This window comes from Balaenoptera physalus (assembly GCF_965194825.1).
Source record: "Balaenoptera physalus genome assembly, chromosome: 17".
Classification (NCBI taxonomy): Eukaryota; Metazoa; Chordata; class Mammalia; order Artiodactyla; family Balaenopteridae; genus Balaenoptera; species Balaenoptera physalus.
The window spans coordinates 10,576,970-10,604,294 of NC_138895.1; the positions used below are offsets into that span (position 1 = coordinate 10,576,970).

The window sequence follows — 27,325 nt, forward strand, 5'->3', positions numbered from 1 at the left end:
AATGATTATGGTATTTTCCTAATAATCACAGGAGCCCAGATCAACACGAGGTTACTTCCACATCCGTCTGATTGCAGTCATTATTCCCATATTCAAAGGCAGGTCAATTCACTCAAATAGAGAGTTTATCCAATTGTATTTTTCTTAGCTTGCTGCTGATTTGACAGATGCTTATGTTTTATGAAGACATCACAGAATTGCAAAATTAAAATTTGCTGGTGGTCATTGTATAAAGAATTAAGTATGCGATGTAATATTGATGCCTTCAGGGAAAACTATCTTTCTGTGCAGTCCCCAGTCCAATAATCCTCCAACCCAGAGAGGCTATCTTGAATCTGGAGCCTATCGTGTCCTGAACACTTTGATTAAATCTCACCAAGCCAGATCTTTATCTTTCTGTAATACATGTGTCCTCTGTATGTATTTGCTGACGCTCCAAAGGCTCTGGCTGGCTTGGTACTTTCCTGGGTAGAGTGAGCTCTTTCCTGATTGGCTCGCCATGAGCCTGATTCACTCATTCTGGTTCTCCCCCCCAGAAAATATGGGGTTGCCATATCTTCTCATCTTTACTCTTAGAGAAGCACAGTATTGCCCTCAGACCTGAGGAAGGAAATTAGATGGACCAAAGTCATATACATCTACAGGGAGGCACAGGGAAGTCAAAGGCTTATTTAATCGACACAACAGTTACTGATGGTACCATGGACAGAACATGCTATTGGTCTATCCTAAATTCTGGGCCTGAGGTGTAAATGTTCCATCTCATGAACGAACTCTTTGTTTCTTGGTTCCACTGCTTCTCATTCCCAGTCCTCTAAAGAAAATCTGCTTGTATGTTCAAAATATATTTTCTCGCCAGGGATAACCTCTCTTATGATTCACATTTTTTTCCTCTTCTTCAGGTGCTATCCCAAATTTCCTTCCCCCTTAAAACCTTCCTAGTTGGACTATGCCAATATCTGATTGCTACTTTTCTTCTCAGGTGGCTTTTTATACATTAATTTACTTATGCTACAATTTTGTTGTGAGTTTTATATTTTCATTTCCCCACCCAAACTCCCCCTCTCATCAGGTTATAAAATCTCACAGATCATACCTTCCATTTTCCTTGAAATTCTTTAAGGTGCTGCATAGGGCCTGGGCTCTGTTTTCTTTTTTTTTTCCCTCTCTTTCTTGGCTGCATTGAAAGAACAGAATGAAAATATTTTCCCTCCAGGGAGGCTTTGGGAAAAAGAATGAGTTTTTCAGTGGCTAATGATTTGTACTCTGCGTTTAATGGTCCGTCCAAGTGTATTAAGTAATAACAGAAGGAAAAGAGGGTTCTAAAGGAAGGTAGAAGGGGATACACCAGGGTGAGGAAAGAATTTCCCTGAGACTACAGGGAGGATGTCAGAAAGTGGAGGAGGGAAGGATAAGGTTTATAGAAGGGGAGCCTGGGAGACTCAAGGCAAGTGGGAGCGAGGGACCAACCAGGGAAAGCTCAGGCACAGCTGAGGGGCTGGATCTGGTAAAGGACCCAAGGAGAGGCCTTGTTCCAGGGCCCAGAGGCACCAGAGCTGAACCAGAGCTCACAGGCCAGTTCTCATGCTGGCCCCCACTGGAGCTGGCATCTCTCCTTTCTTCTGGTCAGGGACTAGGCATGTGGCACTTTTGGTGCCTGGCAAGTTTGCCTTGCATCACTCAGCACCTCGCCAGCTCTCCTCCTCTCTGTGCCGGCCACCCAGTTGGGCCCACTGACATCCTCCTGTATAAGACAGGGTTCTGGCATAGGACAGCTATATGCCATCTCTGAAGTTTTTATCTTCAGCACAGATTTCTCTTCTGATTTTAATTTCCCATTTGCGTATCTATTCAAGTATCACGGACATTACAAATTTAATACATCCCAAAGTCAACCCCTGATCTTTCTCATCTTAGTAAATGATATCTCTATTCATCCAGTTGCTTTTGCCATAAACCCAGAAGTCATTCTCAAATTATGTAATTTAAAGAGGGTTTCATGAACACCTATTTATAAAGGTGAAGGTGGCGTTTAGAGAAACCAGCAAGTAATATTGCAGTATCTCTGAAATAGTGACAATGAGAACCCAGAGTCCATTCCTAGGCCTGAAGGGGCAACAGAAAAGAGCGGTTCCTAAAATCTGAGGCAGGGAAGGCTGTGTGCAAAGGACTTGACAGGATCTGTGTCTCCCAGTCAATGGATGGGGGTGGCCGTCAGCACAGCGTCGGGGTGCAGGCTGGAAACGACAGCTCTAAGTCACTGCACTCGGCACCTCAGAACTCCTGTACTTTTTCTGAATCCATAAAGAAAAGAAAAAGAAAGAAAACAAAATCTGTTCATGATGTTGAGATGATCCTGGAGGCTAGCCTCCTAGGATACAGGGCAGAGCAGAGAGGGGGGAAGAGTAAATCAGGACGGACGAGGAGAAGAAACAAAGCACAATCAGAGACAATTTTTTGACTCGCATCTGACTATCATGTCAATAACCTCCTCATGGTTCTCTAGCATGTCCTTGATATCAAATCAAATCAAACCAACCAACCAACAAACAAAAAGGCCGGCAGTGGGGTGTTAGGGCTAAGCGAAAGTCGGGGAAGAGACCAGCCCGAGACGCCTGGGCTGGGACGGTGAGGGGTTAATGATTTTTCATCCCCTTTGTCCATGCTCTTTGCCTGCACACGGGGCCGGGTGGGGGAGGTCCTGTTAAGCGTTGGTTGACAGCCTCCAGCTCTCCCGCCTCGGAAGCTGACGTTCATTCTTTCTGGCTTGTGCACTTCAGGGGGAGCGTGGAGCAGCTCTGGAAGACCGGCTCTGCTGTGCTCACTCATTCAGTGGCGTATAATCAAATGTTTTACTTTGATTCCATTATCTTTTCATCAAAATGCTTTGAAAACTATGATTGATACCACCAAGTTGATTCAGCTGAGGACAAACCATCTTCAAAGCAGAGTTGTCTCTCCCTCCCTGATCTGGCTCAATAGCTTTACCGTATTACATTCATAAATTGAATTACTTCTGACTGACCGACTTTTCTTGAAAACAAAAGTTATTCTCTTTTTTACATAATCAATCATGGAATAAAGTAGGTAAGACAGGTCAATTGCCACAGATCGATTACTCTATAAAACAACAAAGGAAGGTCAGAAAGAAGAGGGTGAGGACTTTCTAAATTGCCGAAATAGAAATCTTGCAAAGAAAATCTTAAACCACTTTTCCTTCGGCTCCCAGAAAACTGCATTCTCCTCCTTTTCTAAGTTATGGTAGGGGTTTTAAACGTTATCTACAACTACTTGGACAATCTTCTCTTCAACAGACACATCTAAATACCCTCTCTTTAAATACGGGGCCGGGCTTAGTGACTCACTTCTAATGCTAGAATGCGGCAAAAGTGAAACCAGCTATGTGACTTTTAAGTCCAGTCGTAAAAGGCTGGCTTTCTCTTTCTCAGGGCACATGCTTTTGGAGCCCTGAGCCGCGGTGGAAGAAGTCTGCCTACGCTGAAGTTGCCGTGCTGGAAAGACCACCCAGACATAGAGACAAGCCCGGGGAGCCTGCGCTCTTCCAGACACCGGCTACTCGAGTACCACACCGGGGAGGAAGGAGCCTCTGAGATGATTCCAGCCTCATCACTCTCTGACTGCAGCCACGTGAGAGAACCCGATCAAGAAACATCTGTGCGCTTCCCTGCTGGCGCAGTGGTTGAGAGTCTGCCTGCCAATGCAGGGGACACGGGTTCGAGCCCTGGTCTGGGAGGATCCCACATGCCGCGGAGCAACTAAGCCCGTGCGCCACAACTACTGAGCCTGCGCGTCTGGAGCCCGTGCTCCCCAACAAGAGAGGCCGCGATAGTGAGAGGCCCGTGCACCGCGATGAAGAGTGGCCCCCACTTGCCACAACTAGAGAAAGCCCTCGCACAGAAACGAAGACCCAACACAGCCAAAAAATAAATAAATAAATAAATAAGTGAAATTCTTTAAAAAAAAAAAAAAAAAAGAAACATCTGTGGAGTCCAGGCAACCCCCAGAACCATGAGACACAGTACTCGGAAATGATTGCTATTATTTTATTCCACTAACTTGGGGGTAGTTTGCTATATAGCCACAGTACCCACAGCACCGGTCTTTCCCTTCCTTAAACTCTGAATGGTGGACATCTTTTATCCAAGTCCTGGACGTTCTTCTCTTATCTATTATTCTCTTTCCCTCAGTAATTTCATTCTCCTCATGGCTTTAAATGGCATTTATATGTTTTGATGGTTAATTTTATGTGTCAACTTGACTGGGCAATGGGGTGCCCAGACATTTGGCCAAACATTGTTCTGGGTGTATCTGTGAGAGTGTTTCTGGATGAGATTAATGTTTCAATCAGTAGATTCAGTAGACCAAACAGTCCTCCCTCATGTAGGTGGGCCTCATTCAATCAACTGAAGACCTAAATAGAACAAAAAGGCTGGGTAAAAGGGAACTCCTCCTGCCCGACTGATTAAACTGGGACATTGGTCTTTTCTGACTCTCAGCCTTGGACTTAAACATTGACTCTTCTTGGGTCTTGAAACTGCCAGCTTTTGGACTAGAACTTACACCACTGGCTCTCCTGGATCTCCAGCTTGTCAACTGTGGGTCTTTGGCCTTCCCAGCCTCCATAATCACATGATCCAGTTCCTTATAATAAATCTCTTTCTGTCTCACTCTCTCTCTCTATATATATCCTATTGGTTCTGTTTCTCTTGAGAACCCTAATATATGTGTCATCTCTGAAAATTTTATCTCCATCACAGATTCCTTTTCTGGGTTTCAACTGCACATCCGCATATCTACTGAAGTGTCATGGACATTCCAAAGCTAAAACATCCCCAAAATGACCCTGATCTTCCTCATCTTAGTAAACGGCAGGTCTATCCATCCAGCTGCTTAAGCCATCAACCCAGAAGTTATTCTATACAAATCCCTGTCCCTTATGTCCCCAAACTAATGCATCACCAAGTCCTAGCAATTCTTTTTCTACATAATGGCAAATATAAATTATTTTGGTCCTGACTGCTGCCACTCTTGTCCAAGCAACAGTTGTCTATCACGTAGGCTAACACAGTAGTTTTTCAATATTGTCTTTGCGTCTAATCTTGCCATCTCCACTGCTACCACTCTATAATATAGTCTTCATACAATAGCAGACTAATTTTCTTTTAAACATAAATTATACAACTGTATCCCCCTGTTTAAGAACTTTCAATCAGGGCTAAAATTCCATATCCTCTCACTTGGTCTATGAGACCCTGCGAGATTTGATTCTGCTTTCCTCTTTAACTTCATCTTGACTTGCTCTCTCCCTTGCTCACTAGGTATAGTCACAATGGCTTTCTCTTTGTCCTTAAGAAATCCCACACCCTTTCTTTTTACCTGTGCTGTTCCTTCTGTGTGGAATATTATTCCTTCCTCCTCTGGCTACACGCTTATTCTTATCATCTCTTGTCTTAATTCACTCATATTCATCCTTCTGATTGCAGCTTAAATGTCACTTTCTCAAGTAGCATCTCTGACATCCGTCTCCAATCTGATTTTAGCTTCTTATGTTAGTCCCTTTTAAAAAATTGCACTTACTTTTAATTATAGTATTATCACAATTTGAGATCATATGCATACTTTTGTTTATTTGGTATACAACTTATTTCTGTCACTACTCTGTAACTGAGTTCTTCTACTCTGTCACTACTTATGACAACAGGGATCAAGTCTTATTTGTTCACCACTGAACACCCAGAAGTTAATAGTTTCCAGAGCACAGTAGGTGCTCAATACATATTTGTTAAATGAATAAAGTGTGTTCTTTCAGTCAACATTTTTAGATACTTGGCACTTTTAAGAAAACTACTCTACTTTGTGACCATGTGATTATGTAAATAGACATCTCAGAGGGAGAACTCTCCACTAGAGGATAACATTTCAAGAACTTCATTCAGAGGCAAGCCACAGCACAAGTCCAGTCTTCAGAAAAGTCCTAAGACCTTAGATTACTTCCACTTAAGAAAGCTGTAAATTGGTCTCTCCACTTTGTTTTTTTATGCAGCAGATTTCTTATGATTTCTAAACTTCCCACTTTAAAGAGTCAACTGGAGCCAAGACCAAAAAAAATTGCGGCATTATTAAAAGGGATGTTTTTCCTCAGTTTTACTGAGAAGCAAATAATTATCTTTTAAGAATAAAAATGGGGGCTTCCCTGGTGGCACAGTGGTTGAGAATCTGCCTGCCAATGCAGGGGACACGGGTTCGAGCCCTGGTCTGGGAAGATCCCACATGCCACGGAGCAACTGGGCCCGTGAGCCACAATTACTGAGCCTGCGCGTCTGGAGCCTGTGCTCCGCAACAAGAGAGGCTGCGATGGTGAGAGGCCCGCGCACCGCAATGAAGAGTGGCCCCCACTTGCCACAACTAGAGAAAGCCCTCGCATAGAAACGAAGACCCAACACAGTCATAAATAAATAAATAAATAAATAAATAAATAAATAAAATAACGTGAATTTCTTAAAAAAAAAAAAAAAAAAAAGAATAAAAATGGAATCTTATTTCTACTATTGCAAATATTTTTACCCCTGGCTTTAAAACCATCAAGAGCAACAAAGTAAAAACAAAACAAAAACAGTTTTTGTCACTTACAGGTTGTATTGTTCCCTTTTTGGATATCTCCATGGCCAGAGGATCAAGAATTCTGAAAGCCAAATAAAATAATAAAATAAATAAACATCTAAAATAGAACAGACAACAAGAAAAACCCTTCAAAGCCTAGACAACGTGAAATGACCATAAAATATTAGTAAAATTCTGGCTTCTGATTTGCTGCAATCACAACACTAACAAAAATTCTATGGTGGGATGTGGGTAAAGAAATCATGTCTGTGATTACACACAGTGCAGGAAAATCCTTTGGTGAATACCTGTCACATGCATGAAGCTCTCTATTACTATTGCTGCATCCATAACAATTCAGAGTAAAATAGGTCAGATAAACATCACTCAATCACATTTTTCTTTCCTCCTGGGATCAGAAACATCCCAGCTTTCTCCTGCTGCCCTGAGCCTGATATCAGCATTTTTTTTTTTAAACCTGCAAGATTGTGATTAAATATTTTCCCCCTCTGTCAATACTTTTAGTAAAAAATGAACTAAATAAATTAAATCAACAGATAAAAGAACATATGAATGAATTAGGCATTGGTCCCTCTCATCACTGACCCTTCTGTAAATGACAGATTAGCTGCTCATCTAAAATGTGTCAAGCAAATGCTTTGAAAATTGAGGTAAATTAAAAGAATTGTAAGACAGTCCTGTTCAGCAGAAGTAGATGACAGCATTATGTCCTGTAGCTGTATTTCTTGAACTAAAGTATACAGGCAACAGTCTTGAATTGTTGAGTGAGTATTTTTCAAAATTACTGTTTTTTTGTGAATATGTATTTGTTCATTGAACTAGGCTCTGTAATTCCTACTCCCTAATGCCTTTTCTTTTCGATAAATTTTTTTAAAAGTCCATACTTTATGTTTGTATTTCCATATAGCCTTTCCAAAAATGTTATTGCAGGATTTAATAAGTTTTATGCTTTTAAAAAAGCACAAACATTTCTTGGAAAACACTGCTCTAGAAAAATTTCCATAAGCATAAGGCAGCCAAGAGATCACTCAGTCATTTATTTTTCCTCCCTCACAGACTTAGACTGGAGAATTGTCAAAAAAGCAGAGTTGACTATTTGTTAAAGGTGGCAAGACAGATTTTATTCAGACTACTGCAGTAGGAGAGAGAGACTCCAGTATAAACTGGAGTGCTCAACTCCAATCTGTGCACAGCTGACTGGACATTTTAAAGGGAGGATGAGGGATGAGGGAGGAGGAACAAATGGAGGCTTGAGCAGGGTCACGGAAGTGGAAATTTGCAAAAATCAGGCAGGGGGCTGTGTTTCCAAGAACTGTTAGGCAAGGCAGGTATAGGATCAGGGTGTAACTCAAACCATAAAGATTTTTGGCAGTTGTGAGCTTTCTCAGGCAGGAGCTTAAAACGGCTAGGTCATCCTAGGGATGTTAGAAGATGTGAGCTCTTAGTAACTATGCTAGTCAAGTCTGTGAGTGTGGCGGGTGGCAGGTGGCAGCGAGGTGTGTGGATGACATCATTTGTGCTGAGACTTTGCGGTACTCATAGGCCAAGGCTGAGGCTTAGTCAAGAAGAAGGGTCAGTGGAGCCTGACTAAAGGTTGGCCAAGGAGATGGTCTTTGTTAGACTTCTCATTCTTTAGTGTGGAATGCAGTGATCAGTCTGAATGACAAAATTAGTGATGCCAGCCACTCTCCTTCTGTAGGGTTTGCGATAGAATTGAAGTGAAGGAAGATAAATTAGTGGAGACAGAGCAGAACAAAAAAAGATACCGAAGATGCTCACCAGGACCCCACAGCTGACTCCAGGAACTGTTATAACTTTCCTCTCAGCTTGGAGCAGTGAGACCATGAATCAACCCTTGAGACTTCCAGTTGGTTCTTTTATTATGACTCTTCTTAGTGTTGTAAGCAAGTAAGGATTTGGCTTTGTATTCGCATTGATGATTTGAACTTTTAGGGAAAAATAAATACAGGAAAGAAAAGATAAATCACCATTTGTTACAATTCTCTGAAAGATATTGAGAAATGAGTAGTGCTCTCACTTCTTTCCTTGGCAGGAGGGTATGATTTTTCCTTCATCTACAAATATTATATCCAACATATATAAGACATTGTTCTAGGAACTGGATGGAGGATGTAGATGTGTATATAAAAGAACAATGAAAGAGACAGACTTTCTCTAAAGAACTTCCAGCCAAGAGAGGGAGAAAGAGGTTTTATAGAACTAACTGTGGTATAGTTCAGAAAATGCTAAGTGCCTTCACAAAATAAAATGCACTGAAAGTGTTGCCAGGAGTTGATATTTCCTTTGGTTGGACAAATTTGCAACTACTTTTAGTGTGGGGTAAAAGAGTAGAATTTGGACTAGTGAGAAGACTAGGGGTAAGGATGTATAAAGGAACAAAGGAAGGGGGCGTATCATGAGGGTATGAGGAAAAGCAAATTATTTTGTGGCACTGAAGGATGAAGTGTATGAAAGGAAGTAGTAAGAAATAATGCTGCAACTAGATACCACTGAATGCCATGGGACAGATAACATTTAACATATATGAAAAAGTGTGCAGGTTCTTTGCATACAAGATCTTCTTTTATAACGGAGTTACGTCCTGATAAACCCATGTACATTGAAAATATTTTAAGTCAAAAATGCATTTAATACACCAAACATCATAGCTTAGCCTAGCCTACCTTAAACGTGCTCAGAACACTTACATTAGGCTACAGTTGGGCAAAATCATCTAACACAAAGACTATTTTATAATAAAGTGTTGAATATCTCACATAATTTATTGAATGCTGTACTGAAAGTGAAAAACGGAATGGTCATCTGGGTCCAGGATGGTTGGAAGTGTAGCTATTCTTTACCCTCCTGATTGCACAGCTGACTGGGAGCTGTGGCTCACTTGCACTGCCCAGCATCATGAGAGAGAGTATCATACTGCATTTCATTAGCCTGGGAAAAGATAAAAATTCAATATTCGAAGTACAATTTCTACTGAATGCCTACCCCTCTTAAACCATCATGTAGTCAAAAAATCGTAAGCTGAACCATAGTAAGTCAAGGACCGTCTGTATGTCAGGACAACCCTATAGGGAGAGTTTTCAGGAGGTTATCAGAAATGATTGGGTAGAGAAAGAGTGTTGAGAAGAAATGCACACAATTTAAAATACAGTAGTCAGGGCAGCCTCAATAAGTAGTAGGTATTGGAGTCAAAACCTGAAGCAGGTGGGTAAGCAGGAGACAGAGATACCTGTGTGAAAAACTTTCCAGCAGAAGGAAAGGCAAGTGAAAGGAGCCTGAGGAGAGAGTGGGGTCAGCATATTAGAGGCTGGAAAGTGAGCAAGGGAGAAGGGTCAGATATTAAGTCAGGGAGCTAACAGTGATGGGCCTTGCAGGTTATTACAGGGACCTTGACTTTTGCTATTAGTGAGAATATTCTTGACCTGACTTAGATTTTGAGCGGATCACACTTCTTTCTGTATGAACTATATGCTAGTGGGAGGGAAAAGGCAAAAGCAGTGAGAAGACTGTTGGAATAATCCAGGCTGGAGCTGCAGGTGGCTGGGCCAGTGTAGTAGATCAAGCCAGGACCTTGGCTTCACTAACATCATGCTCCGAGTTACTTACCTGAGATGCAACCAATACAGAAGGCCAGATGCAAAGTGAACAATACAAGAAAAAGTGCATATCATTATTCATAAACAAAGGGTAAGTTTTAGTGGTGATAGAGTTTGTGGAGTTTGTGTGGGAGAATGTATAAGTGGAAAATCAAGGAGACAAGGCTAGGAAGATCTGTGACCCCTGTCCAGTTTTTATAAGAATGGCTCTAGGTACAACTGTATAGATAGTGAATGATAAGGGGAAGAAGAAGATGAAGAAGAAGAAGAAGAAGAAGGAGAAGGAGGGGGAGGAGGAGGAGGGGGAGGAGGGGGAGGGGGAGGGGGGAGGAGGGGGAGGAGGGGGAGGAGGGGGGAGGAGGGGGAGGAGGGGGAGGGGAGGAGGGGAGGAAGGGAAGGGGGAGGAGGGGGAGGAGGGGAGGAGGAGGAGTAGGAGAAGGAGAAGAAGAAGGAGGAGGAGAAGAAGGAGAAGATGAAAGAGAAGAAGAAGGGGAGGGGAAGGGGCAGGAGGAGGAGGAGGGAGAGAAGGAGAAGAAAGAGAAGTATAAGGAGGAGAAGGAGAAGGGGGGAGGGGAGGATCAGAAAGACACTGCAATATGTAGGGTGTCAGGGCTGGGCAGAAGTGGGAAGTGGAATATCAGAAGGCAGAGGGGACATCACCACATCGTTGCTTAGATAGATTTTACAGACTAGACAGAGAATTTGAGAAAAACAAACATTTTACATTATTGCTGGGGACAGAGGCAAGGGAGAGTGTTGATGAGGTAAAGACCCTGTATTGATATGCATACGACATTCAGTGTAATTCAGATAAATTGAGTGCCATTGATGGATCCCTTCTTTCTGCCAGAAACTAGGCTAGAGGTAAACAAAGTTCAATCTGCAATCCTGTTTACCACCTTCATGGAGATTTTAGCCTAGTGGGAAAGAGAGGCAAACCAGCATTTAAGTAACCATACACCAAGTGCTTTCGGGGGGTGGAGGGGAGGTACATGCAAAAGATACCCAAGAAAGAGACCCAAGAAATGAGGACAGTGGGGACAGAAGAAAACAACCTTGAGACATGTCTCACCAGTACAAGTAACTTTGCACACCTAGCTGTTTACCTGATCTCTTTAAGCTTCAGTTTACTCATATGCAAAATAAGAGCGTGGGACTTCATAACCTCGAGGCTACTTGGCAATTCTAAGATTCTAAGCCATTGTCTTATAGTTTGCCAGGGCAAGGTTTAACGATTCCAGGCGGCCAAGAGAAGAATTAGCAGCTGATCAGCCTCTTCAACATTGGTTTTGTTTCCTAGTTATTTTATTATCAAACTTACATTAAAACAAGTTTAGTAATTGTTTGAAACAAATGATCATTACTTAGAAAGCAGCATTTCAATTGCGTTGCATTTAAAAGACTTTGAAAAGCTCAGGAAGTATAGTTTTCTCCAACATTGTTTTTCTTTTCTACAAAAACCTTTTGTGCAGGTTCAAGTACAAGATTAGATACTGATTTGATTCTCTGCATTAAGGAACAGTCTTTAACACAGCACTGAGATATGCGCTTATCTAGAGGGACTGTTTTTGAAAGAAACGCTGCTTTGTTTTTCTAAATTATCCAAACCAGAAATAACTGGCTGATTTGTTGATATGCAGATAAATTATTTAGCCAGCTCCAACCTGCCTGAATATCTTTCCACCACCCTGGGAATATTGAACCTAAAAAAAAAAGAGAAATTTTGTTTCCTAGAGAATAAATATCAAATATTAGATAGTACCCTTAAGGAATAAGAAAATTCGATAAGTTCCTTTTTTTTTTTTTTCACAAAAAGAAATTCATTCTCTTCAAGTACTGATAGAAAGCCCTCTCTGGGTGGACCTGTCAGGGTGTCAAAATGGAGGCATTGAAAACGAAGTAAGTTACTGCCTTGCCCGGTTAGGACCAAAACCAAGGGCAATGTCTAATCATTTTCCAAATAGAACTAATGAAATAACAATGACTTATGTGAAGATGTAAAACACAACTTTCTTTTAAAGTCCTACTGACTGCTTTGGTTGTTTTTCTCTCCACCTGCCCTTCTAAATTCTCTGGTTTTCCATTTGCACATTGAAAGACTTTTCACTGGATTAACTACTCAAATTTAAATGAAAGTTCCAGTCAAATATACCTGGTTTTGTTTTGGAATAACCTTTCCTCTGACAGAATTTTGGTTTTTCAATTTCAAGGCAAGTCGGTTCTATCTTCAGTTTCCCAAACTCTCAATCCTGAAACTATGTTCTTGTTTGTTAACTAATGCCACCACTTTTTCCACTGCCCCTCACTGGACCACTCCTCTTTTTTTTTTCATTCTTTCTACACTTCCACCTACTTTGTTTATGTTACTGTCAGCCTAAAAGTGAGACTATTCTGTTCCCAAATATGTAATTACTCTTATCTTTTCTTCATGGTGATCCACATAGAGCACCACGAGCTAATACTGGCTAAGAAAACATTCTCTTTAGAGTATGTCATGTTAAGAACCATATTAGCCCTTGTAGGAAGGAAGAAGCATCCCTAGAGGTTGCTGCTCAAAGAGAACGTTTCAGCTTTCCCTGCCTCACCACCCTGCTTGCCCTACTTTCCTCTACGTGAAGAGTAAGCCCTTCCTACCTGTGACAAGGGCAGCTGCTCTTTTTGCCCTTCAGCGTATCCCTGCTGTGTGTTTCTCTGGGAACTGCCAAGTTCTAGGCACCAAGTAGAAGTGGCCTGCAGCACCTGCCACAGAGCTCCTAGATCCCCAGATGCAGACTGTGTCTGCCTGGGGATCCTGCACCCACAAGTCCTTAGGACATGGAAAGAGTCCCTCCAGAAGAGGCAAAGTACATTTCATACCAACCCAACCCACCCCACATCAATACCTTTCCGAAAACAGAGCAGAGGCACAGAATGAGAATATTTTCAATCACACAGCTTTGCTGGAGGGAGGATTCCAGATGGTGAGGGGCGATCTGCGCATCAAACAGACACAAGGTTAACTGTGCAGGTGGTTAGAGCAGGTGTACACCCAGGTGGTAAGATCTTAGGGGGTCTGGAAACATCTAAACGCTAGTGCTAAATCTAAAAGCCCTCTACATGAAAAGTTCAAAACGTCACCTATAGAGATCCAACCCTTTGCTAGGTTTCTGCTACATGATGAAATGCAAATATCTTCAGGAAGAGATATATGTTAAAATGCGTTCATCGATATCACCTTCATGCAAAAGGGTTTATAGCTCCCCTTGTGAAATGAAGCATGTTTTTATTGCTGGTGGGTCAAAAATATATTTTCACCCAATAAAAAAGGAGAAGGAATGCTAGGGGAATGTGGGTAAGAAGGATAAGGCCATTGAAGAAAACTTTGGTGAACAATCTGGCACAAGGATAGTTCAGTGTAAGGCAGGATCTTACTGGCAGTGCATTCTCTGAATTCTGGAATCTTCGTCCGGTTCTTATTCTACTTAAGTTGCATGAAGAGCAAACATTGCTAAAGAACTTGACTTCTTTCTATTTTCCAGAGTATATTACATCCTTCAAAATCCAAAGAAAACACCATAGTATAGTAAATTTTACTTCCACATGGAAAAACAACACTTCCATTATTATTTGAGGTTTTAAGTAAATTTCTTAAGACTTCGTATAATTTCTCAAGGTTTTTGATGTTGTTAATTATGTAGAGTAATACGATTTGGTCTTCAAAAATGCAAACTCTAAGCACAGGTCTTCAATATCTAGTATTTTATATGTTATGTATTTTAAATTATAATTAGAAATTAATGAGTCAAATATACAAAGCATGCAATGCAAAAGAGAGACAAAATAGAAAAAATATATATGACTAAAGTCAGGGAAAGTTAGCAGTCTTTTACTTAGATTTTTTTTCTGACCTTAGTCTAATTCTCCAGATTATAAGAATAATGTCTCATTCTCAATTTTTTGTTGTTTTATAATCAGATTCCTGACATTTAGTATTGCAAAAACAAAACTTGGTTATTTTGTTAAATCGTAAATTAATAATCTCACTGAATTTAATGATCTAATTATTTTTGTTTTTCAGAATGACCAGATTCTATCAGAGCTAGATTTTCTAAGACAATTTTTGTTCTCATATTCAAACCCCATGATACGGTTTCCTGTTAAATTTTCTCTGTCTTATATACTGTATACATATGTTACCATAGTTTCTGCCATAGATTAATCCCCTATGGGCAGTCTACAAGTGAGTGAGTTAGCAAATTGTTTCTTTATTTAAGAATCCAGACTTTTTATTTAAGTAATTAAAAAAAAAAAAAAGATATGAGGCCAGGCCTCTGATTGCAGCTATGTGAACCAGATAAAGCACTTTGGTATATCTGGTCTCCTGTTTTTTTTCAGGTAGCATATCAAGGAGTTGCAATGGGCAAACTCTAGGTCCTTTTCAGATAAAAAACTCTAGACTAAAAAGCAGATGATTAATTCCAGGAACAACATATCAGATTAGGAATCTGAAACAGCTGGTGGAGCTGGTATTTCTTTAAATAAAGAAAGCTTCAAAATAGTAATTTGAAATTAGGATGAAAGTTAATTTTATGCCACAAAAATTAAATGATACACAAATTATTAATTTTCTTGAAAATACTGGATTAACTTTCTTGAAATAAGAAAATGAGCCTATTTTTCTTTTTATAGTTTCTATCTCTTTATTGATATTCACTATTTGGTGAGATAATGTTTTCCTGGTTTCTCTCAGTTCTTGGTTCATGGATTAATTTACCTCTTTGAATGTATTTAAGACAGTTGAATTAACATCTTTGTCTAGTAAGTCCAATCTATGGGGTTCTTCAAGGATAGTTTATGTTAATTTCTTTATTTTCTATGAATAGGCTACATTTTCTTATTTCTTTGCATGCCTCATATACTTTGTTTTTGCTGAAAAACTGTATATTTTAATATTATAGTGTGGCAGCTTTGGAAATCAGATTCTCCCCCTTGCCAAGGGCTTTTTGTTTCTGTTATAGTTGCCATTCTATATCTGTTTAATAATCATTCTGATTGAATTTCGTAAAGTCTATATTCTTTGTTATGCATGGCCACTGAAGTCTATGTTTTATTAGCTTAGTAGTTTGCTAGATTGGACAGGGGTTTTAAAACCTGGCATAAAAAAAGGAAAATAATTCTCTTATTCTCTGTAGATGGGCTTTGTGTATGTGAAGCACACATTCTACACTCGGCCAGGCAATTTACAGCTGTGTTATAGCCTTTACTTTCTGCTTTCACCAAATCTGAAGGTCAGCCAGACATGAGAGTGAAGGCCTTCTTGGATCTTTTCTGGGCATGTGCCAGGCCTTCTAGATTCCAAGGAATATGTCAGGACTCTTCACATCCCTTTTCCTCTAAGCTTCTCGTTCTCCAGCCTGTCTTCCTAGGCATCTGGTTACTCTGTTGTTCATCCCTGCTCTTTTCCATTGCCCTAGGCAGTAGAAACTAATACATTTTCCTTTAAATGTTTTCAACAAATCCTCCACCTCAACACTGGGAGACCTCACTCAGAGTTAGGTGAGATAGCACAAACTCTTGGAGCCAGTCCCATTGCGAGCTACCAGACTGCTTAAAACAGATGATCACAGAATAAGGCTCATTGTGCTACATTATGCTATTCTGTGGCATAAGTGTCTATGTTAGCTCTGGGCTGTTGTTCAAGGCTACCGGCAAATAATGGGATGAGGGATGTGACCAGGGTAAGTTAAAATGCCACAAAGTTGTCTTACCAAAATTCAGCTTTTTTTTCTTCCGTAATTAAATGTTTTCCTGGTTGCTGCAAACTTCTGGTTACTTTCCAGGTTTCTAAAAAGTTTGATTCTGATAGTTTTTGCTAGTTTATCCTTTGCTTTGTGAAGGGATAGACTTTTTGAATTCCCACTCTGCCATTTTTGCTGATGTCACTTTGATGATTTTTGACAAGTGTATAAAACTGTGTACCTACCACTATAGGATAAACGTGACAAAAAGGAGTCAGAGTCAGTGTCTCATTCCAACTGATTCCCTAGTAGTCCTAACATTCTCATAAAATATGGAGTAGCAAGAGTGCATAAACGGTAAGTATTAAAGAGCAAAAAAAAAGAAAAAAAGAGAGCAAACATCATAGTTTGGAAAATAGTGCCCAGGAGAATTATGTAAAGGTCACAGGATATGAATAAATATTAATGCACTTATCATGCAAAATTGGAAAAAATGTGCTATTACAACTGAAATATTATTCAAAGACAAGCATTGTAATTAAGGGTTTCCTTTTCCCATGGCAATGGTAGAGAAATGCAGGTTTATTCTCAGCCTTTAGCCAGTTCATAATCATTTTAAAAATTCAAATGTAATTCTTGTTGCAATAGTGCTTAAAGACTGAATGAATAAGTAGTTAATTCCTCAAAAGCATGGCATTCAACCTGCTAAACATTCATATTCCTGTCTAGCACATTCAGGAATGCTGTAGAATCAATTCACTGTTTTAATCCTCAGAAACTTATAGCTAACTGAAACCATTGTCAGCCCATCTCCTTTCAGGGAAACCAGAGATTTTTGGAAGATCTATAGACAACTAGCATCTATATTTGGGTCAAAATGTTCTTCTTTCTCCCCTTCAGGTCTCCCTTGCATTATCCTAATTCATCAGAATAGTTTATGTGGACTACCTTGCATTTAAGACCTGGGATCAATGTAGACCCATCACAGCTACTCTGTTCAGCATCTACCACACTGATATTTGCTCCACGCTACTGCAATATGTAAATGTTGGCAAACATTTAGAGGCGCAACTTGGTTCTGAGCCATATGTCAGACAGAGATGACTATCTCAGGGTTAGTCTCCCAAAGAGCCTCCTAAAATAAGATTTGATTCAAAAGCAAATAGATCTTAACTCTAACGCATGCTTTTTCTGGTTTCCTTTGTATTTTAAATCTTGCTTGTAGCAAAATTACACATTAAAATAAATGCATTGCGGTTATAAGGAAAAAGCAGGAAATGAATCTATAACTTTGTATTGTTTTTCTGTGCCAAACAACAGAAACTTTTAAGGACAATGTTGTTAACCTTGATTTTCTTTATTAATTGAAAAAGTCAAGAATAAATGGAAGATTCAGAAAGATCATTACCTGATTGGGTTAAAATTTTTAAGTTTTATAATTGCTAGTTTTCCATTGATAAATAAGCAGAACAATAAAATAATGCACATGTAGTGTTTCTTAAATTTTGCAATTTTTTAAAGTAAAATGCCGAAGTAAATTAGGTCATGGATAAAAAACCTTTAAGAAATGCACATTAATATTCATATCAAAAAATACCTTGCCATGAGAAATATAAATATATAAGGAGTACTTATATAAATTATTTCTTCAACAATAAAAATATGACAAACATTAGGAGCAGATGAACTGAGATATTTAGCAGTGACAGCAAAAGAGGCTCAATTTCCTTATACTTACTCCAAATATAACATTTTTCACCTCTTGATGGTACAAAGTCATTAAAACAAATGACTGATTAAATCAATGTTTTAAAAATAATTCCTTCATGGGACTTCCAGGGTGGTCCAACTAGGAAGTCCACACGCCGCAAGGAAGATCCCACATGCCACAACCAAGACCCAGTGCAGCCAAAATAAATAAATAAAAATAAATAAATAAAATAAATATTAAAAAAAATAATTCCTTCATGATCCAAAATAAATAAAGTCAAAAGCCAATCTGAGGAAGAAGAATTACAATTTATAGACTATCAAAGGGCTAGCCCTTACATGGAAAATTTCCCTACAGAGCCATAAGTAAAAGTCTGACAATAAAATAAAAAATATGCAAAAGATATAAAAAACATCTCATGGAGAAGGAAAAATGCTTAAATAAAAATTCAGACTGAAGCTACAATGAGATAACTGTCTTTACCTCTTCAACTGGCAAAGACCCAAATGCACATTGACAAGGTCTGATGATGTCTTATGTTGGCAAGGCTATGGGGGCAGGCACCCTCACACATTGCTGGTGGAATGTAAATTAATACCACCCTCTATAAAGGGCAATTTGGCAATAAAAATTAAAAATACAGTTATTTTTAGACTCAGGGATTCCACTTCTAGAAATTTATCCAACTGAAACTCACATCAGTGCAACCTGATATATAAGATGTTATGTGTGGCAAATGATTTGCAATAACTTAACTGTAAAATTAAAAAAAAGATGGTTCAAATAAGTTTGTTACACCAATATATTACAAAATATTCAGCCATTTAAAAAGAATAAAGCAGTATTTATAGACTGATATATAAACTGATTTATAAAGCTGCAAAATTAAGTGGAAAAAAAGGGATGTTAAATAATGTATTTAGTGAGCTAAAATTTGCATTAAAAAGGGAAAAGTGAAAGCAATCTACAGATTCAATGCAATCCCTATCAAACTACCACTGGCATTTTCCACAGAACTAGAACAAAAAATTTCACAGTTTGTATGGAAACACAAAAGACCCCGAATAGCCAAAGCAATCTTGAGAAAGAAAAACGGAGCTGGAGGAATAAGTCTCCCAGACTTCAGACTATACTACAAAGCTACAGTAATCAAGACAGTATGGTACTGGCACAAAAACAGAAATATAGATCAATGGAACAGGATAGAAACCCAGAGATAAACCCATGCACATATGGTCACGTTATCTATGACAAAGGAGGCAGGAATATACAGTGGAGAAAAGACAGCCTCTTCAATAAGTGGTGCTAGGAAAACTGGACAGCTACATGGAAAAGAATGAAATTAGAACACTCCCTAACACCATATACAAAAATAAACTCAAAATGGATTAAAGACCTAAATGTAAGGCCAGACACTATCAAACACTTAGAGGAAAACATAGGCAGAACACTCTATGACATAAATCATAGCAAGATCCTTTTTGACCCACCTCCTAGAGAAATGGAAATAAAAACAAAAATTAACAAATGGGACCAACTGAAACTTAAAAGCTTTTGCACAGCAAAGGAAACCATAAACTAGACGAAAAGACAACCCTCAGAATGGGAGAAAATATTTGCAAACAAAGCAACTGACAAAGGATTAATCTCCAAAATATATAAGCAGCTCATGCAGCTCAATATCAAAAAACAAACAACCCAATCCATAAATGGACAGAAGACCTAAATAGACATTTCTCCAAAGAAGATATACAGATTGCCAACAAACACATGAAAGGATGCTCATCATCACTAATCATTAGAGAAATGCAAATCAAAACGACAATGAGAAATCATTTCACACCAGTCAGAATGGCCATTATCAAAAAATCTACAAACAATAAATGCTGGAGAGGGTGTGGAAAAAAGGGAACCCTCTTGCACTGTTGGTGGGAATGTAAATTGATACAGCCACTATGGAGAACAGTATGGAGCTTCCTTAAAAAACTAAAAATAGAACTACCATATGATCCAGGAATCCCACTACTGGGCATATACCCTGAGAAAACCATAATTCAAAAAGAGTCATGTACCAAAATGTTTGTTGCAGCTCTATTTACAATAGCCAGGACATGGAAGCAACCTAAGTGTCCATCGACAGATGAATGGATAAAGAAGATGTGGCACATATATACAATGGAATATTACTCAGCCATAAAAGAAACAAAATTGAGTTATTTGTAGTGAGGTGGATGGACCTAGAGTCTGTCATACAAAGTGAAGTAAGTCAGAAAGAGAAAAACAAATACTGTATGCTAACACATATATATGGAATCTAAAAAAAAAAAAATGGTCATGAAGAACCTAGGGACAAGACAGGAATAAAGACACAGACCTACTAGAGAATGGACTTGAGGACAAGGGGAGGGGGAAGGGTAAGCTGGGACGAAGTGAGAGAGTGGCATGGACATATATACACTACCAAACGTAAAATAGCTAGTTAGTGGGAAGCAGCCACATAGCACTGCTATGCTGGGAGATATGCTCGGTGCTTTGTGACCACCTAGAGGGGTGGGATAAGGAGGGTGGGAGGGCGGGAGATGCAAAAGGGAAGAGATATGGGGACATATGTATATGTATAACTGATTCACTTTGTTATAAAGCAGAAACTAACATACCATTGTAAAGCAATTATACTCTAATAAAGATGTTTAAAAAAAAAAGGGAAAAGGGCATATATGCTGTATTTACTCATATTTACATAGAATATTTTTGAAAGAATACTCAAGGATGCAACAGCAATGGTTACTTCTAGAGAGAGAAACATGAAGGCTGGGAGACAGGGTCATGAAAAAATCTTCGCAGAATATTTTGTATGTTCCAAATTTTATACCATAGGTTTGTTTATTTATTTTAAAGAAAGAAAAGGATGGTGTAGAGAGCCGCGTAGTGCAGTGGAGACAGCATAAACTCTAAGTTAGGAGCCAGGACACCTAAATCCAATCCAAACTCTGCCACTTCCAGACGGGTGACTTTGGGCCAAGTACTTAAACTCTCTGTGGCCTATTTTCCTTATCTTTAAAATGGGAAGAAAATTCCTGCCTATCCTGTAAGGCTGTTATGAAGACTCAACTCTTTAATACATGTATGGCAGCTAGAGTACTTGACATAGAAAAGTGCCTTATTAACGTTTTTCTCATTAAAATAATAGGGTAAAACACACAGACAAACACAGACACACCAGGTATCAGTAAAATGCAGAGCTGACTGGACTTAGTACTGGGACAGTTTAGAAAAAGAGATCACAGCCAAGTTGGATTCAAGACCAGGAATGAGTGTCTGGGACAGTAGCCACTGAGCTTGTAAGGGAGAGAATTCAGATACCTATCAGTTTAGTTTTTGCCAATTTGGCCCTACAGCTGCTGCTCCAAAGGGTCTGGATATACACAACCACCACCACTACCATCACCAGCACCATCACCATTACAAGGTGTGAATATAATATAGACATTAGGGAGAGAAATTTTTAGCTGAGAAGCAGAAAAACACACAAGGTCATCTAGCTCTCATGACCTTTGGAATGCATAAGCCAGGTAGAGCTGAACAGGACACACCGTGGACGGGGTTCCAGGAGAGGCACCCAGCTTTCCGAGGGGCAGAGAAGAGTGGGAGAGTCTTGGTCCAGGAAATAGCCTTCGAAATAGAAGCTTCCTGAGCTCAGCCGCTGGTGTCAGAGGTTCTTCACTGAGCTAAATCAAATCCACTGAGCCGGCTTTTAGCTGAGCTCTGAGAAAGAAGGAAATGGGCTTCCTGGTCCCTCTGACATTATGATTTTATATCCTTTCTGTGTCCTTCCCAAAGAACTACAGAATCAGATACTAGTGAGGATAGGAAGTTCTCTAGGTACAATCTCCTGTCACTTACCTTAGTATATTTGTCTAATTGGTGAGCGGCCATGGTGAGGTCACATTGAGAAATTTAGTGAGAGTTTAGGTTTTATCCTGGTATTTTCAGAGACACCTGCAAAGGTGTGGCATGCACCTCTTCTCACCCTTTGAGGTGGTAAATTCAGTAGGATCCATTACTTTGTATACAATTCAAATCGGAAGCAATTTTTCATCTTTAGGCAATAATTTAAAAAAAGAAGAAAAGAAAAGAATAAATCCTCTGTGCATGTACAAACTCAAGTAAGATTTGTTGGATAACTAGTGTGGGCAAGATACGCTACAAAAATATTTTCTCAGCACGTGCTCTCTTACTGTAAACAGAATGCGGAGGGTAGGGCTAAATTCATCTCAGTGGTCTTGCTTTGAGTTGAGGCTTAGGTGCCCCCCAAATTCTCCTTTATGCCTTTCTCTGCTAGTCTTTGAAAGGATGGATTCCCAACACTTTCTTTCTTTATATTCTACCAATTTCCATCTTTGACACATTTTTCACACTCAAGTACAGTGGGTTGTTTTTTTTTTTTTTCTCCTGGATCTCTCTCTTAACAGTTTTTATTCTGTTTCATTGAAATAGAAAAAAACAAAAAATGTTTGCTTTGGTCTCGTTTCTACCCTAGCCTTTCTGGTTACCTTATATCAAAGTGGTTGATCACCTATTGCCTCAAATAATCTCCTTTTATTAACAGAGGAGAGACAAACAGACATCTGTGACTGAGGGGGAAACAGAATTGCTCATAAGAGTGAAAAGAGCCATTCAGATGTTCTTAGCATAGAATAGTAAGAAAATAAGTTTTCATCTTTAACCTTCCAACCAACAATGTGCTCTGTCTCACTCATCTCCCTTAAAATACAATCTGGTTTGACTATTTAGCAAACATCTGAGCCACCAAATTAAAACTCTTAGTTTTTAATCAATGGAGGGTTTTTGGTTTTGTTTTTGGTGTTTTGGAGGTTTTTATATGTGTGATTTTGGAGAGCTGTAAAGAGATCTGTAGGATTGTTATAGAAATTTCTGTTCAAACTTCCTTAATCTGGAAAGAAGTGGTTATGAATAAGGATGTACAAGTCACTATCAATTTTCTTCAAGTTGGTCCATGTCTGTTTATCCTTTTGCTGCATGTGATGACCCGCATTGCGGTCTATGTGAAAATGTCCCATCCGCCAGGAGGAAAAGCTTAATAATTTATTTGCAGCCCATCTTCCTCCAGACAAGTGCATGCCATATATTTGCTGAGTTGTGTAACCAGCTCTCAGATCAGGCACATGGTTGGCTGCAAATGGTTCTTTCTGACATCTTTCCATTTCTCATAGTATTGATATTTAGCCCCTGAAAGTCTGGTCTGCATTTTCAAAACAAAATGGAAGTGAGGAATCAATTGTGTGATATTGGGAGGAAATGTCATGACCTTGATTATAACTGTCATTTTTGAAGGGGAAATTATAGACGTGAAATTTTTCAGGGACAGATCCAACACAGAGTACATCTAACTCAGAAGGGCATTTTCTGGTCTGTGGGTAAGTTCTCAGAGCCCTCCAGCTTAACCTGAGAGGGAACCCTGAAGGCATTCTTTGTGCCCTGGTCAAAACTCTTTGCTTCTATGCTAGGATCGTATACTGGGAGATCCCTGCATTGGGTAAGGAGGAAGATGTATTCATACAAAGGCCTAAATTAATTTGACCTTGAAAAAAACTTAAGAAAATTATTGAACTTAATGTTTCCTTTCATCCTGAATTAGTTATTTACTACTAACTCTACTCCCATTGACAAACATCTTGGAACTTATTGTGATGATCTTTTGCTCTAGAATAGAATGAAAGCTAATCAAATGAAAATGTACCCATTAGATATCAGTTTGGAAGCCACCCAAATAACCTCGTGTAAAGCCTCTTTACTCTAGTTTCAGGGCACAGACCGCAAGGGCAACATCCTAGAAAGGCCCTGATATGTCTCAATGTTCTCCTGGAGTCAGCTTCACCTTCCTTTTGTCTTCCTGAACCACTAAACTCCAAAAGGCTGAGAGCATGTGACAGACACCTGTCTGTGGGGACTTCAACTGAGCCTCTGGAAAATAAAACTAGAAGAAAACCAAAAGAATTGCCTAAGCATGGAAAATTACTTCATAGAATGTTCTGATTAGTATCACCCTGGTTTTATCCAGACTCATGGCTAGTGCTTATTTCCATGGCTCAGGGGAATTATTTGGCAGAATAAAATTGCGTTCTCTCTCCCACCTATTTTCTGCGGAGATTTCACACATTGACTAAACGTAATATCATGCCACACTGAGAAGCATGAGGTTTGAAACTCCTCGGCGGTGTCTGTGCAGAATACTAACATACCAAGGGGTCGGTGTTTTTTCTGAGCTGAAACTTCGTGCTTGCACCTTTCTGGTCAGTTTTAGGAAATCTCAGAATTATATTTTGGTACACAGAGTCACCTGATGTCAATCACCTTGGGAAGACATCTTAATGTTCTTTAGAGACAGAAATCCTTTAAGTGTGGCTGGCGTGTGGCCCTTGGGGTCAGCGTGCAACCTGTGCAGGCACTTTCCATCCTATTTGACTCTCCTTCTACTATCTGGTACCATGTATGTATATTCTACACATTTGGTCCTTCTTGGTCATCCTGTGAAAGGGGAATTTATTAGCTCTAGCACTCTGAAAGACATGTGGCCCTTGGGGTCAGCTGTGCAACCTGTGCAGGCACTTTCCATCCTATTTGACTCTCCTTCTACTATCTGGTACCATGTATTTATATTCTACACAACATTTGGTCCTTCTTGGTCATCCTGTGAAAGGGGAATTTATTAGCTCTAGCACTCTGAAAGACATGTGGCCCTTGGGGTCAGCTGTGCAACCTGTGCAGGCACTTTCCATCCTAGTTGACTCTCCTTCTACTATCTGGTACCAAGTATTTATATTCTACACAACATTTGGTCCTTCTTGGTCATCCTGTGAAAGGGGAATTTATTAGCTCTAGCACTCTGAAAGACACGTGGCCCATCTGTGCAATATGCTACGTATTTGAACAAAGATAGAGGTTTCTCTTCCTGTCGACACCACCTGGGTTCTTGATAGGAGCCCCTATAGAGCATGTTCAGAAAGCATGGAGCCATTCTATATCTATTCATGAGGGAAGACTATTCTAACCCAATTTCATTCTTTACAACGGGGGTTAGGAGAGCGCCGGCAGACTGCGTGTCGTGAGAGCACATATTGGCCACATAGCTCCGTTGTCAGCAAAGACCTTAATGGGCTTAGAGAGGAATTCGGATGGTACAGAAAATGCCATCAATCAGATATGGCAACAGTAAAGTACAGAAGAGAAAGAGAGTGAAAAGGTGGAAGAGAAAAAGAATGGGGGTAAATTCAAATACTAGGATCGTATAAATAAACTGTTTCAGTTTACTGAGTGAAAAATTATACTTACATAAGTCCCCCCTCCCCCAAATTCTCCATGGAAATGTCAAGACTGTTCAGGGTCAGAGACTTTATCCTATCTGCACCTAACAGGTCAGCCCACCACTTTCATGGATCCTAGAACTTTACGACTTATGGCACCCGGCAGCATGAGTTTCAGTTTCAGGTTTGGCTCTTCCCGCCCCTAAGTCCCTGCAGGGTGGCAAATGGATGTTACACACACGGTGGGTTTCCATCACAGCTGAGGAATCCTGAGCTAAGAAACCCAAATCTTTTTCTATGCAAACCTTCCCAAACTTCGTCCTAGAGGGAGACATTATTCTTGTTCTCCTGGACAAACCTGCCCTCTGCTCCAGAGGGAGACACTAGCTATGGGAAGAGATACATAAGGTGAATTCTGCTTCCAAATAAAGTAGTCTTCCTACTTTTACCCTTTTCAGTGCCATCTTCCTCAGCTACCCAAAAACTTTTCCTAGTTCTTGCAATGTCTTCCTTATAGGCAGATACTCAGCTAATTTTATAAAACAAAAACATAAATCTTGGAAATTTTAATTTTTTTTCCTGATTTAACTGATAGGTTAGCTAATCACTTAGTTTCTTTTAGATTTATTGTATAACCTTTTGTTCCCTAGACAGTATAGAAATATATGGTAAGCTTCTCATTTCAAAGAAATTGTCTTATATTTTTATTATACATGTACATATAAGCATGTTCACTAATATATTACTGGAACTATTATAAAAATATACATTTCTCCTAGACAATATGTTAATTTCATGATCATGGTAGAAAAATGTTTTTGAAGTACCCACTGACACATCTATGTTCGTTTGTCTGGTAGGAAAGACAAATGTTATTCTTTTCTTGAAATTCACATTTGAATAATTGTACAATTGAATCATTCTATGTTTGATGACATTGAATTACTGAATGGTGGTGACATCTTGAGATACCCCACTTTAAGTGGAGGGAGCAAGATAGATGAAGCCCCAAGTTTTTCACATCCTTATTTTGTAGCACACTGTGGTTTGGCAATTGTACCCAGTAGCTATATCAATAGAAAGTGTTTAACAGCTACTCTGTGGTGAGAGATGCTCTCTGAAACTAGATACTGGCAATGGGGGTTATAGGCTACTCATCTACCTCACAGAAATAAATGTATTATGCCAGTTGGACAGAAAAAAATTACAAGAAATCATTTCTCAGCATGAGCTTTGAAAGTAACACTAGCATGATCATTACTCATGAAAACTACTTAGAGAAGTTTCCTTCAAAACAAACCTCACTGAAGAACTAAATATAATTGATCCATTTCCTGACTAAGAGAAAAAACTTGATACCTTGGGGCCATTAGGTCTGGAATTTCCTTCATCATTAACACTGATTCGTTTTGCTTTCACATTTAGTGCAGAAGAAAACCTGAGGTTAATTACTAGATTATTCTCATTTACATCAAAGATGTTTCATTGCTCCTAGGGCTTTAGAATTTAAGATAGTCCTTTGAGAGGAATAGGTAATAGGACTTAAAATGAATAAAATGATGTTTTCAAACATCTTCTTTATGTCGTTCATTAGTTTAAAAATGTGTTCTTTGAATTGAATCAATATATTGAAATTGAGAAAGATGAGATGGTCAAAAAGTACTACCAACATTGCAGGAAATGTTATAGGTCAAAGAGAAATCTTCTCTTCAAACATTGTCCAGAAATTTTCAATATCAAATAATGCAATTAGGGCAATTAAAAGTGTAATTTGAAAGGTCAAAATGTTTTCAGGTTTAGGGTTCTTGTTTGTCATTATTCTCACAGAAAACTCTAAATATTTGTAGTCCTCCCTCTTTTGCAACCAATCCAGCAAATTTTTCTATACATATATGTGTGTGTGTGTATACATACACGTATATATGTCAAAAACTGTAGCTCACGTGCTTTCTTAGCATATGATAAAATAAATTTGACTATTTTGTAATTCTGGAAAAATTTTGAAAATGTATCATATCAAAGCTCTACATAGAGACTATGTTTATTTTGTTCCCTTTTGTTTGCTCAGTGGTTGGCATGTAACAGGAACACATTTTGTTAAATGAACTACTGAAGTGGCCATTTCGTGATGATGGAAATCTACGGAGAAGCAGGTACATTTTAAGGGCATCTTTTCTCAAAAGAGTCTTTTCATCTGGAACTGTGAATCTAGTGATCCAAATAGTTCCATGTTTCTTTTCTACAAGTTGTTTCCCCCCGATGTATACCACTGTAATCTGAATAGTCTCTTTCTTTGTGGTGTATTTCAATGCAAAC

General features: G+C 39.2%; 1 long non-coding RNA gene across 2 annotated transcripts in view; it reads right to left on the bottom strand.

Annotated features, from left to right (window-relative positions):
- Positions 1-6,539: 6,539 nt before the first annotated feature.
- Positions 6,540-27,325, bottom strand: part of LOC309646935 — a 49,368-nt gene continuing 28,582 nt past the window's right edge. Inside the window, exons 1-2 of one of the 2 annotated variants that reach the window (XR_014255674.1) lie at positions 21,588-24,277; positions 6,540-8,588 (exon numbers count right to left, since the gene is read on the bottom strand). This is a non-coding gene — a long non-coding RNA (uncharacterized lncRNA). Of the gene's footprint in view, positions 8,589-21,587; positions 24,278-27,325 lie in introns of those variants that run through there. The other variant, XR_014255673.1, reaches the window with a different exon arrangement.